At 51.0% G+C, this 14,275-nt stretch overlaps 1 protein-coding gene across 2 annotated transcripts in view; it reads right to left on the bottom strand.

The window, feature by feature from the left end:
* RNF222 (ring finger protein 222) overlaps positions 1–12,365 on the bottom strand; it is a 28,653-nt gene extending 16,288 nt beyond the window's left edge. For both annotated transcript variants that reach the window (XM_043528617.1, XM_037914637.2), the window contains exon 1: positions 12,247–12,365. The gene's annotated coding sequence lies outside the window, so the exon portion shown is untranslated. The remainder of the gene's footprint in view (positions 1–12,246) is intronic.
* Positions 12,366–14,275: the final 1,910 nt, after the last annotated feature.

Genomic DNA, 14,275 nt, shown 5'->3' with positions numbered 1-14,275 from the left:
AGGAGCACTGTATCTAATTCCTATATCAAGAAAGAAAACTAAATAAATATTAGACCCACTCAGCTCTAATACTAACATGTTCTGACATCTTGTGACAAGTTACTTAAGGGACGCTGGTTAGGCTTAAAATTGTAATGTATATTCTTACTCCGATCCTCTTACTAAAGTCAGAAGGGACCATTGTGATCATCTAGTTTGACCTCCTGCAGGCCACAGAACCTCACCCCGTGTTCCATACTAATGTGAATTGTAACCCAAACTAGTCAAAATCGACCACTTTAGCAAAGCAGGGCAGTCTGCTGAACACCTAGACAGAGCGAATGGGTCTGTGCTCCTGAAGTCTTTGCCCTCCATGTGTCACTAGCTGCCAGGGGAGAGCTCATTCAGACCCTGCTCACACCTAGAAACCACTGGATGGATCCACGTGTGAATCTGGCACCAGCTGGATGTTTGTCATGGCCTAGGTCAAGGGTAGTCAATTATTTTTCGTCAAGGTGCAAATATTTTGGTCAAGGTCCAGACTCCAGAGAAACATTTTTCACACCACAATAACAATATGATCATAAGTAAATAAAAAGATTTCGGGTTCCATTCAAAAGCATCTGGCAGTCTGGATTTGGCCCAGGGTCTGCCTATTGACTACCCCTGGGCTAGATCTTCCCATGTAATGAGCCACCTCCCCTGCCTTATCTTCTTAAATCACCACCACCACCCTGATCCTAATGTATAATGTGGAAATGGTTTTGGTGGACACATGCAAAATGGCACATACTGCAGCTGAACACGGGCAAGGATAGTGACCAGAAAAGCACGTACAGTTTTGCTCACTGTGTAAGAATGTGAATGCTGGGCCAGCCCTGGCCACGCAGGTGCTCTGCGTCAGCTGTAAGCTGTGTGTATTTTAGGGTATAATTGTCATGTTCTTCTGGCCCATATCTGGACTGGGCACACAGGGTGCTTATTCACCCCAGCTATATTCAGCATAAAATCCTTTAATGTTCTGCGAGGGATGGTGGGGGTTCCTTTAAATACGGTATTTTAAACACAGCACCACCTACTGGCTGAACAGTATAATACAGTCAAGCATTCGATTCCATCTCCCCCTCTAAGCCCTGGTCTACACTACGGGGTTAGGTCGAATTCAGCCGCGTTAGGTCGATTTTAAAATGAATGCGTCTACACAACCAACCCTGTTCCGTCGACCTAAAGGGCTCTTAAAATCGACTTCTGTACTCCTCCCCGGTGAGGGGAGTAGCGCTAAAATTGACCTTGCTGGGTAGAATTTGGGGTAGTGCAGATGCAATTCGACGGTATTGGCCTCCAGGAGCTATCCCAGAGTGCTCCAATGTGACCGCTCTGGACAGCGCTTTGAACTCTGATGCACTAGCCAGGTACACAGGAAAAATCCCCAGGAAATTTTGAATTTCATTTCCTGTTTGGTCAGCGTGGCGAACTCAGCAGCACAGGTGACCATGCAGTCCCCCCAGAATCGCAAGTGAGCTCCAGCATGGACCAAAAGGGAGATACTGGATCTGATTGCTGTATGGAGAGAAGAATCTGTGCAGGCCAAACTCTGATCAAAAAGAAGAAATGCTAATATATTTGCCAAAATCGCACAGGGCATGGTGGAGAGAGGCTACACCAGGGACACACAGCAGTGCCGCGTGAAAGTTAAGGAGCTCAGGCAAGCCTACCAAAAGACAAAGGAGGCAAATGGTCGCTCCCAGTCAGAGCCCCATATATGCTGCTTCTATGATCAGCTGCATGGCATTCTGGGGGGGACCCTACCACTACCCCACCACTGTCCATGGACACCTGCAAGGGGGGAGTCTCACACAACAGGGAGGAGGATTTTGTGGATGAGGAAGAGGAGGAGGAGGAGGAGAATGAGCAGCAGGCAAGTGGTGAATCCGTTCTCCCCAGCAGCCAGGACCTTTTCATCACCCTGGAGCCAATACCCTCCCAAGGCGGGATCCCGGACCCTGAAGCCAGAGAAGGCACCTCTGGTGAGTGCACATTTGTAACTACAGTACAGGGTTTAAAAGCAATAGTGTTTAACATTTGATTTGCCCTGAAGAATCGGGATGCATTCGTGGCCAGTACAGCTCCTGGAAAAGTCTGTTAACGTGTCTGGGGATGGAGCGGGAATCCTCCAGGGACATCTCCATGAAGCTCTCCTGGAGGTACTCTGAAAGCCTTTGCAGAAGGTTTCTGGGGTGGTCTGCCTTATTTCGTCCTCCACAGTAGGACACTTTACCATGCCAAGCCAGTAGCAAGTAGTCTGGAATCATTGCAGCACAAAGCATGGCAGCAAGTGGTCCTGGGTTTTGGTCACATTCAAGCAACATTCAGTCTATATATTTCTGTGTTAGCCTCAGGAGAGCGATATCATTCATGGTCACCTGGTTGAAATAGGGGAATTTTTGTAAGGGAACAGTAAAAGGACCCCGTTCATGTCAGGCTGTTTGCGCTTGGCTAAAAGGGATCATCTCAGAGAATAGCCACGCGGTGGGGTAGGGGGAGGTGTGTGCTGCACATCCACCCGAAAACTTCAGCCCCTCCTTTTAAATGTGAAACCCAACTGGCATTGCTTGCTATGGGAAAGGAGGGCGCTGTCAGTTTGAAACCATTCCCACATGTTATGAAGGTGGAAGAAGCCAACCCCATGTACCCTCTGGCTTACCATGGCTGCCTGGAAACTGAATTCTGTTCTCCAGACATGTGTGATGTGTCACCATACCGACAGGCGCTCAATATAAAAGGCAAAATGCAACCTTGTACCTAAAGCACATGTGCTGTCTGCTGTGAATTGCTTGATTCACTGTGAAAGAGTCTCCCTTTTGTTCTCAGAAATGTATCATCTTAAATTTTACTCTCCCTTTTTATCCCCCGACAGGTGCGAATGTTTCTATGCTCCCCCATGATCTCCGTCCCTGAGGTTATCGCAGATTAGAAGGCGAAAAAACCGCAGTCGCGATGACATGTTTTCCAAGCTCATGCAGTCCTCCCGCACTGATAGGGCACAGCTTAATGCATGGGGGCATTCAGTGGCAGAGGCCAGGAAAGCATTAAGTGAGCGTGAAGAGCGGAGGCAGGAGGTGATGCTGAGGCTAATGGGGGAGCAAACGGACATGATGAGGTGTCTGGTGAAGCCAGTACCGGATTTACCATGGTGCCAGTGGCGCCATGGCGCCGTGCCCACAGTCCAAAGGGGCCCCGGCCCGCCCTTCTCTGCTCCCCGCCGTGGGGGCAGAAACTTGCTGCTGCTGGCTCCTGCGGCAGTCAAGCTCCGCCCCCAGCATGCTACATTCCCTCCCCATCTCCCTGCTGCCAATCAGTCATTTGCCAGCAGGAGGGAGGGGGAAGAGCAGAACCTCAGCATGCTTGCTGCTCCGGGGAGGAGGCGGAGAAGAGGCGGAGGCAGAGGCGGGGCCCCTGCCGTGAGCACCCCCATGACCCCAGCCCACACCCCCAGCCCTCTGTCCACCCTGCACCCCCTCACACACACCGAGCCCCCTGCCCTGACCCCTGCACCCCCCCATACCCCATCCCCAGATTCCTGAACCGCCCCCCCACATCCCCACCCCCATCCTGAGCACCAAACGGGAGCTCATGCCCCCCATTCCCACCTGCACCTCTCGCACCAAACAGGAGCTGCCCCAGGTAAGAGCTCCACACCCCAACCTCCTGCCCCAGCCCTGAGCCCCCTCCCTCACCCTAGCTCCTGGCCAGACCCCACACCCCAACATTTTTTTTTTTACAATATTTGGAAAGATCATTAAGTGGTCCATCGAGACCCTCTGCGATTTTCAAGTGGTCTGTGGAAAAATAAGTTAGACTGCAAGATACCTCACTTTATCAAGGTACCTCACTTTATTTTCATTTCCTTGCTATTATTTATAGGAGGAAGATGAAGAAAAAAAGAATGAAAAACAGGGGGGAGATAAGAGAGAATGTTCTTTTTCTCAGCTGGGTCCCAAGGAGAGCCCCCCAAAATGAAGCTGATCACAGGGCCGGGGGGCCCCACTAACTCTAAATCCACCACTGGCTGTCATGTCACCTGGGCTGGGGATACGGTGTCAGCTGATCCCCACAGTCTCCAATCTACCTGGGCAGTACAGCGGACATGGCCCTGCCCGTTAGCTCCTCTCCACTCCCTAGCCCACCCACCCCTTGCTTCCCACTGCTTAAGGCTTAGCCCTCTCACTTTTAAAAATGATTGCTTGCCCCTCCCCCTCAGGCTTTTCTCACACCCCTGTTGCCCGGTATCCAGTTTTAGGCTGGAAACTCCAGTAGAAAATGGGACCTGAGTGTCCGGTTAGCAGTGCTGACTGGAAACTAAAAGTCCGGTTATAGGAATAACCACATTAGCCGCCACTCCTCCCACTCTCAGCACCCACCCCAGAGGGCTGGAAGAGAACCTGTCCTGCAGCTGCTGGATGTCACGGAGTGTGGGGGAGTCAGGGTCCTGCACCCCCCTCTTGCTGCGATTCACCGTGACTCTCAGCCAGCCAGCAAAACAGAAGGTTTACTAGACGACAGAAACACAGTCAAAGCAGAGCTTGTAGGTATGGAAAACAGGACCCCTCATTCAGGTCTGTCTTGTGGGGTAGGGAGCCCAGACAACAGTGCTGGACCTCCCTCCGTTTCCCCAGCTAGCTCCAAACTGCAACCCTCCAGCTCCTCCTCTGTCCTTTGTCTCTTTCCCCGGCCAGGAGGCCACCTGATCTCTTTGTTCTCCAACACCTTCAGTTGGCATCTTGCAGGGGAGGGGCCCAGGCCATCAGCTGCCAGGAGACAGGGTGTCAGCCATTCTCTGTGCAGACAGCATCACACCTGCCTAGGGCTCTGCAACAATCACACACCCTTATCCCACCACCTAGATACTTGAGAAATGCACAGGGAAAACTGAGGCACCCACACAGTATTCAGAGAAAACATTAAGAACATTCCGACTTTGTCACACTGGAGGAGGTGCAGCTCAGTGCAGAGAGAGACTAAGAGAATGGGCTAGAACCGGGGAGAAGGTAGGTACCCGCTCTATGTGGGCAGGGGCGGGGGGAATCCTGTTTATCCCCTCCCCAGCCCTGCTGTGCTTGCAGTTTACCCCAGCCCCTCCCTTGCTCCAAGGACCAACCCTAGCTTGTGCCCCACTGTGCTTTTGCTCCCGGCCCCTTTTACAATCATTCCCCAGGGGGCCCACAAATATGTTTGGCGCCAGGCCCACAAAAAGTTAATCCAACCCTGGGTGGAGCTGCAGGAAAGCCAACAAGAGCACAGACCCCCGCTGCATCCGTTGTATAACCGCCTGCCCTCCCCCCCAAGTTCCATATCCTCCTCACCCAGATGCCCAAGAACGCAGGGTGGGAGGCTCTGGGCACCCACCCAGCCACTCCACTCCAGAGGATGGCCCAAGCAACAGAAGGCTCTCATTCAAACAGTTTTGATTTGTAGTGTGGCTACAATAAGCAATGCGGCCTTGTCCTTCCCTCCTCCTCCACCCGGCTACCTTGTCAGTTATCTCACTTTTTTTTAAATTAATAAAAGGAAGAATGCATGGTTTCAAAACAATAGTTACTTTATTTCCTTTGCCAGCTGTGATCGAAGGAGGGAGGGTGGTTGGCTTACAGAGAATTAAAATCAACAAAGGGGGCAGGTTTGCAGCAAGGAGAAACACACACAACTGTCACACTGTAGCCTGGCCAGTCACGAAACTGGTTTTCAAAGCCTCTCTGATGTGCAGCACGCCTAGCTCCTCTCTTCTAATCGCCCTGGTGTCTGGCTGCTCAAAATCGGCCACCAGGCCATTTGCCTCAACCTTCCACCCTGCCATAAATGTCTCCCCCTTACTCTCACAGATATTATGGAGCACACAGCAAGCAGCAATAACAATGGGAACGTTGGCTGTGCTGAGGTCTAACCTAGTCAGCAAACACTGCCAGCGGCCTTTTAAACATCCAAAGGCGCATTCTACCACCATTCTGCACTTGCTCAGCCTATAGTTGAACTGCTCCTTACTACTGTCCAGGCTGCCTCCGTACGGCTTCATGAGCCATGGGAGCAAGGGGTAGGCTGGGTCCCCAAGGATAACTATTGGCTTTTCAACATCCCCATGGTAATTTTCTGGTCTGGGAAGTAAGTCCCTTCTTGCAGCTGCTCGAACAGCCCGGAGTTCCTAAAGATGTGAGCATCACGCACCTTTCCCAGCCATCCCACGGTGATGTCGGTGAAACATCCCTTGTGATCCACCAGTTCTTGCAGCACAATTGAAAGCACCCCTTGCGGTTTATGTACTTGCCGGCTTGGTGCTCCGGTGCCAAGATAGGGATATGCGTTCCGTCTATCGCCCCACCACAGTTAGCACATTGCAGCAAAGCCATCCAGTATGACCTGCATATTTCCCAGAGTCACTACCCTTGATAGCAGAACGTCAATGATTGCATTGACTACTTGGATCACAGCACTCCAAATTGATTTCCAACTGACCGGTAGCGGTCAGGCGTTGCAAGCTTCCACAGGGCTATCACCACTCACTTCTCAACTGTGAGGGCAGCTCTCATTTTGGTATTCCTGTGCTTCAGGGCAGGGGAAAGCAACTCACAAAGTTCAAGGAAAGTGGCCTTATGCATGCGAAAGTTTCGCATCCACTGTAAATCATCCCATACCTGCAACACTATGCAGTCCCACTAGTCTGTGCTTGTTTGCCGGGCTCAGAATCGGTGTTCCTCGTGCTGCCGTCTCTTAGCCAGGTTCTGCACATACTGCAGGATAATGTGTGAGGTGTTTACAATGCTCACAACAGCAGCAGTGAGCTGAGCGGGCTCCTTGCTTGCCATGCTATGGCGTCTGCATGGGTAACCCAGGAAAAAAGGCATGAAACAATTGTCTGCCATTGCTTTCACGGAGGGAGGGGAGACTGACGACATGTACCCAAAACCACCCGCGACAATGTTTTTGCCCCATAAGGCATTGGGAGCTTAACCCAGAATTCCAATGGGCAGCAGAGACCGCAGGAACTGTGGGATAGCTACCCACAGTGTACCGCTCAGTGAGTCAATGCCAGCCATGGTATTGAGGATGCACTCTGCCAACTTAATATGCTTAGTGGGGACATACACAATCGACTGTATAAAATCGATTTCTAAAGATCAACTTCTATAAAATCGACCTAATTTTGTAGTGTAGACATACCCTAAGTTCTACATTCCTCCTTTCACAGTATCCAGAGTGCCTTACGATCAGAAAGGCCAACCTCAGGGCAGACTGTCAAACATAGGGCACACATCCCAAACTGGTGGTATGTTCCATAATTAGATTTCACCAACCCAGTAACAAATGTGGACTCCTAAAGCACTGTAACAGTCTGACCATGGAGTCACAGACAGTCCCCCTGGGCACTGTGACGTTATTGACATAAGCTGGGACCGTATAGATCATTGTTGCAACCAAAGTCCTGTAGTGGCATCAAATCTTGTATAAAGGGGGCTCAAAGAAGGAGTCTCAGACAAGGTTATGGTTTGCTGGTTATGATTATGCTGTCTATACGTTTGTATCATTTTTGTAGTTAAAGTTATGAATATTGGCTCTATACTGTCTGTATTTCAAACTTATGCTATGCTTCTGGGTGACACCCCAGACAAGTTGGTGTCAGCTCTGCCTAGCCTGCTTGATGGCCCATTAAGGACCATCAGCTATACAACTGACCCACTGAGAGAAGGCAGACACGCCTTGGGACTCAGCAAGGTGTGCAGGGATCTGCCTATGGACAGAGCTCTGAGGTTTTTCCAGGCCGTGTGATGGACAGCTTGTCTTTGGAACCAAGAAAGAAAGACCACATGGCAAGAGAATATAAAAAGCTGCTGCAGCTCCTGCATCTTGTCTTCAATCCTGCTTCTGACCTCTGGAGGGACTTTGCTACACTGAAGCTTTGAACCAAGGACTGAAAGACCCGTCCCAGCTGCGGATGTACTCCAGAGACTTGATGTGAACCTGCAGTTTATTCCATCCCTGCTGCAAGCCTGAACCAAGAACTTTGCCATTACTGTATGTAATTGATTCCAGTTAACCAGTTCTAGCTCTCATCTGTATCTTTTCCTTTTATGAATAAACCTGTAGATTTTAGATTCTAAAGGATTGGCAACAGCGTGATTTGTGGGTAAAATCTGATTTGTATATTGATCTGGGTCTGGGGCTTGGTCCTTTGGGATCGAGAGAACCTTTTTTCTTTTACTGGGGTATTGGTTTTCATAACCATTTGTCCCCATAATGAGTGGCACTGGTGGTGATACTGGGAAACTGGAGTGTCTCAGGGAATTGCTTGTGTGACTTGTGGTTAACCAGTGGGGTAAAACCAAAGTCTTCTCTGTTTGGCTGGTTTGGTTTTCCTTGGTGTGCACAGAAACCCCAGCCTTGGGCTGTAACTGCCCTGCTTGCAGCAATTTGTCCTGAATTGGCTCTCACCGTTGGGTCCCGCCAGAACCAGCATTGTTACAGGCACTCATCCCGCTATCAAGTGGTACCAGAACATCCCGATATCAAGGATGGTACAAAAACATTCCCCAAGGATAACAGAAACACACTGACCCCTCCTAAAAGGGAAGGTCAGGATGACAGTACATAACTTGTTTATATCAGGATATAAAGATATATATCAGAGGGAGTATCTTTGGCCAGCCTAGGGGGCAGTGAAAAGTCCCTCCACTGACTGAGCTGCGTCCATTGTCATGGGCATACATGTCTTAGTATCCTCGTAGAGTCTGCCACATGCTAGTAGCATGCTTTGTGGACAGTAAACCCGGCTGTTCAGACCTTAACAAATCTTGTGGTCACTGGGCAGTTTGCTCAAGGTCTGCTGTGCCAACAGTCTGCACAGAGCTGGGGCAGCACACAGGGAGAACACACACAGCCAAATATATAACCACACACACACACCTCATAGAGTCTAAACACTAAATACGTTCTTCTAAGACAAATACCTATGTTGAACAAAACTAGCATTCAGGTGAGCTCGTTTGGTTTCCGGCTATGAGTTTGTCTGCAGCTGAGAAGGTTGTTGGTCGTTGATCCTTTGATCACGCACACTCTGAATGCATAGCTTTGGTCTTTGTAAGTTGTTTCCGTGGTGAACTGGCCCATGCAGTTCAGAATACGGTCAGGGCTAGTCAGGACTGTGTCAGGTGACTTGTGCTCTGGGGGGAGATGAGAGGGATTGTAAGTTCCTTCTGAGAGGACTGTGATGTCAGCTCCTGAGTCAGTTTTAAAGTCAACAGTGTTGCCATGAATATTCAGTTTCAATCTCCAGGAAGGCTTTGTGATAGATCCCAGAAACGATGGCTCTTGATTGTCTATAATACGAGCCAACTCCCTGACTGCTTTGGTGCATCAAACAGCTGAAAAATGTGCATATTTCATGCATGTATTATACCATGCGCCTCTGGCTGGACAAACATCTCTTGGGATATGACTTTTTCCTCACCTTGTGCATGTAGGTTGCAATTTATCCCTCTCAGCCTGGGAGTTCTGTCTCTGCGTCTCAGTGGTTTCTGACAATGACTTTTAACAGTCAGGTGTCTGTTTATAGCTTCTAACCTAGTTTCGGATTTTCAATTTGCTCCTGCGTTTTGTTTTGTTGTTTAACTAATTCTGACTACTTTGCTTTCTATATAGCTGTGAGGAGGGTTAAATCTCTTATCAGTTGTAGCTGCTGTGAAAGGTTTTATCTATTAACCCAATAACCAGCCTGTCTCTGATGTTTACAGATTTTGCATCCCCAAAAACCACAATTTTCAGCCAATATATGGAGAGCTCTTATGAAACGTTCAGCATTTTCTCTGGTCCTTGAATTCTCTGATGAAAACATGCTCTTTCACAGACCACATTTCTCTGGGGTGTAAAGTATGCATCAGACATAGCCATGACCCTTTCATAGTCATCTTTGTGACTGTCTTCAATAACGTCAAAGGATTTAAAGATATGCTCTGCTTGCTTCCCCATAGCATAGTTTAAAGAAGATACCTGTATATCTCCAGTTTCTTGGAGCAGTTCAAAATCTTGAAAAATATTGCTTCCATTGTAATGTCTGTCAAAGCTGATGTTCTCCAGGGTATTGAAGAGTGGCATGTTGATGAGATCCTGCAACCTTTGTCACTTTGTTCCTTCTGTTTCTGTTCTTAGTTTACATCGAACACCCTTCCTGTTCCTCTGTACCAGACCTGGGCTGGTCACAGAGTTTGCTTATACACCCCAGGTGTGTTCAACATAAGATCCTTTAATGCTCTCCAGGTATGCCTGAGGTTCGTTTTAATAAGGTATTTTACAGCACAATGCCAACTAGTGGCTGAACTGTAGAATACAGTTTAGCATGCCATTACAACACCTGCAGCTGCGTAGGCCCTGCCAATGATACACAGATAGCTGTGTGAGCTAGGAACAGCCCAGGAGCTGCTTCTTTGGTACAGAGGCAAAATACATTCAATCCCTGGCAACAATGGAGAAGGTTCCTTTTCCTACCAACATATTGTCAGAATAATTCCTTGTAGGCCTACCAGGCTTTCCAAGGTCAGAAACGTGCCCATCAAGATCACAGAGGGGGCTCAGGCTGGACATGGAACCTGGGCTTCCATCCATTTTCTAGGGTGGTCACCTTGATTTCTGGCAAGTTTTTGGAGGCACTGATGGTGCTGGAGGATTTTGCATTCAGCCCTGAACAGCTGGCAGGTGAAATTAGCCCACATTCGCTGTTCAGGGACAGGCATGGCTTGTGCTTTGGAGATGCTCCAGGCAATTCCCCATTTCAGGAGAGCTTGTACTAACCAGGGTTGTGTATCAGCCACTTGCTACTAGGATGTACCTCAGTGCGACATACCAGGGTATGATCCAGAGGCATGAGCAGCTGTGTCACCCCTGCCCTGCAGCCTTGGGTGTCTTACAATGCCTTGCTGTAGTAGCTCCCATCTGGGCCGCTCACAAACAGCCGTCCAGCCAGCAAACCACCCCCTGAGTGTCTGTGTGTAACTGCAGCCTGCCAGCCACACTTGGTTAAACTCCAGCTCTCACCAGCCTTGGTCATACTGCAGGGTGACCCCAGACCCCATTTTCAGATTTTCCCCCAGAAATGTATGTCCTGTTCTGCCCAGCCCTCTCCTGATGCACATACAATACAAATCTCTTGAGTCTGTTATTCCTTTGAGGGGAATAATATGCACATAACTTGCCACCCCAAATGAAGTTACCCAGACACTTCAACTTGAATACGCTGGATTAGATAAACTGTAAAACAAGTTTATTAACTACAAAGAGAGAGATTTTAAGTGAATACAAGTAATGAGGCATAAAAGTCAGAAATGGTTACAAGAAAAATAAAGAGAAGACATTTACTAAACCTAACTTAACAAACTATATCAGATTCAAGCAAAATTTCTCACCGCATGCTTTCAGCAGTTTGACTGACCAAACCCTGTAGGTCAGGACTCCACTCCCAGAGTCCAACGGCTACTTCCTTTGTCACTTAAAGCCAGAGCCATCCCTTGGATATGGTGAATCAGGGTGACCGCTCTGGGCCCCGCGCTTTGGGAGGCCCCACGCTTCAGTGTGCGTGTCATGCCAGGGGCACTAGGCCGGCCTGGGGGTGGGGTTAGGTGTTCGGGGGGCCAGGCCAGCCCAGGGGTGGGGTTAGGGGTGCCTGGGGGGCCAGGCCAGCCCGAGGGGTTAGTGGGGGGCCTGGCACTGGCAGCGGGGGTTGGGCCCGCACTCACCGGCGGGAAGTGCTTGTATTTTTTTTTCTTGCTCACCTGCCGCCACACCGGCTGCCAGCAACCTAGCACCACTGGAACATTCCAGTGCCAGGCTGACCCCATCCATTGCCCTTCTGCCCTGGACCCCTCCCTTTTCCAGGACCCCCCAGCAAAGGGGGCCCCCCTTGCCCCCAGCATAGGTGCCACCCTGTGACTCTCCATTGTCCCTTGCCCTCCCGGCATTGGTGTCCCCTCCCCACACCAGATTTCACCTGTATAAAAAATGTTAAGGGGGGCCTATACAGACTGATTTGTCCTGGGTCCCGCACCCCCTTAGGGATGGCCCTGCTTAAGGTGCAGTCAATGCAATGGGCAGGGACGGGGCGGGAGGGTGCCTCAGGCTGTTTGTCCCTCCCTTTTATAGTTTCAGTCCCCCTCTTGAAAAACATTTCCCGCTGTGCACCAGGAACAAAGATTTTATGTGGAAGAATGCTCCCTGCTGGCTTTTTCTCACCTGTTTGAGCTTTGTTTTCCTTGCAGCTTGATGACTCTGTTTCCTGCTTCAATGCAAATTAAGCAGAGCACACATTCCTTTGGTTAGGACAGACCTGCTTGCCAGCCGCAGTTTGGGCCGGGCGGTGGGATTAGGAACATGTGTTAATAACATCGAAATCTTATAACTTCACATACAATGTTGCCACACATATTTTATTAGGACAATACTGACCAGAAAATTATGAGTTTTCAAATGATTCCTTACAAGACATGCCTTGTAAAAAATTGTTAACAATAGTGCATTGGGTGTGACTACAGGAGTGCATTCTGTCACACTCAGGATATGTCTACTCTACAATTATACTCCCACACCTGGCCTGTGCCAGCAGACTTTGGCTCATGGGGCTTGGACTGCAGGGCTATTCAACAGACATCCGGGCTCATGCTGCAGCCCAAGCTCTGAGACCTTCCCTCCTCCATAGGCGTGGGAACGAGGGTGCAGGGGGTGCTGCAGCACTCCCGGGCTCCTGGCTGCTGCCCTGTGTCCAAGACTCTGAGGCCATGCCGCGCCCGGGGATCTGCTGCCACCCCGCACCCGGGGCTTTGCTCCCAGCCTCAGCTCTGGGGTGGGGGGTGGACAGGGGTAAGGGAGCTTTCAGCACCCGACTATTAAAAATGCTCCAGTGGCACTGCCCTCCTCACAGGGTCCTAGAGCCCACCCTGAGCCCATGGGCGCCAGATTTGTATAATTTTTGGTGGTGCCCAGAACGGGTCCAGGCAGAGCCGTCCCATCCATAGGGCAGACCAGGGCAACCACCCCAGGCCCCACGCTTTCAGGGGGGGGCCCACGCTTCGGGACGCGGGGTCCAGGGCAGCCTGGGAGGCCTGGCACTGGCAGCAACTAGTGACCCGGCCCCAGCCTGCCCTGCTCCACTCTGCCCCGCCGGCTCCCGGCGTTTCTCGGGGGAGGGGGCGGAATCCGGAAAGAGGTAGGGTGGGGGCTTGGGGGAAGGGGTGGAAATGGGGTGGGGAGGGGGCGGGGCAGGGGATGGGTAGGGGCTTGGGGAAAGGGGAAAGGGGTGGAGTGGGGGCAAGGCCTGCACTGGAGGGAGGAGTGTCCCAGGCCCCACACCCCCCATGGACAGCCCTGGTGGGGGGCCTGGCACCAGCAGCACAAGCAACCCAGCCCTAGCCCGCCCTGCTCCGCCAGCTCCCTGCGTCACTTGGGGGAGGGAGTGGGAGGCAGGGCGGGGGCTTGGGGGAAGGGCAGGAAGAGGTGGGGTGGGGCGGAGCGGGGCGGGGCAGGTGGAGCCAGGTTGCTCACTGCTGCCAGCGCCAGGCCCCCTGGACCCCAGATGCCCCTGAAGTGCAGGGCCCAGGGCGGTTGCCCCTGTCCATCCTATGGACGGGACAGTTCTGAGACTATAAGCCCAAACACCGGTGGAGCCGGGCCCACGTTCCTGAATATTGGAGGAGCACGGGCCCATATAACACACCACCTATGAGCCCATTTCATACCTGCGAGCCAGAGGGTGGTGAATGCTTCCTGGCTCCTTGTGCCCTGCCAGGAAAGTGAGAGCACGCCAGTGCAGGTTGCATTTGCCCTGCTCTGAGTCACAGTCACTCTGGCCTTGGCTGCCAGGCTGCACCTTAATGTCCCAGCTTTATCTGGTTGCTTCCCCATGTCACTGGCCTCTCCTCCCACCTTTTTGTGTGTTAACTCGTCTCTACCCACCACATGGGACCTGACCCTCCAAACCCTCACTCCTACCGGTATCCATTCACTTGCATGGGACGATGTGCCTCTCGCCTGAGTACGGGACATAGGGGTGGGACTGCCTACTCCACCTTCCTGTCCTTTTCTTTCTTCCCCTCTCAGTATAAACCACATTAATTCCAGTCAGCTGTTTAACCCTGTCACACCCTGTCCCCACAGCCACCACCCCCGATACCCAGCAGAGCAAAATGCAATTGTTGGGCTGCGCCTGACCTCCCACAGACTGACCTGCAGTGTAAATCCATGGAGTTGCTCCTGGCTTACCCAGGCA

The sequence above is a fragment of the Chelonia mydas genome, chromosome 14 (assembly GCF_015237465.2).
Source record: "Chelonia mydas isolate rCheMyd1 chromosome 14, rCheMyd1.pri.v2, whole genome shotgun sequence".
Lineage (NCBI taxonomy): Eukaryota > Metazoa > Chordata > Testudines > Cheloniidae > Chelonia > Chelonia mydas.
The sequence above is the reverse complement of the archived record's forward strand: the minus strand, read 5'-3'. Positions and strand labels throughout refer to the sequence as shown.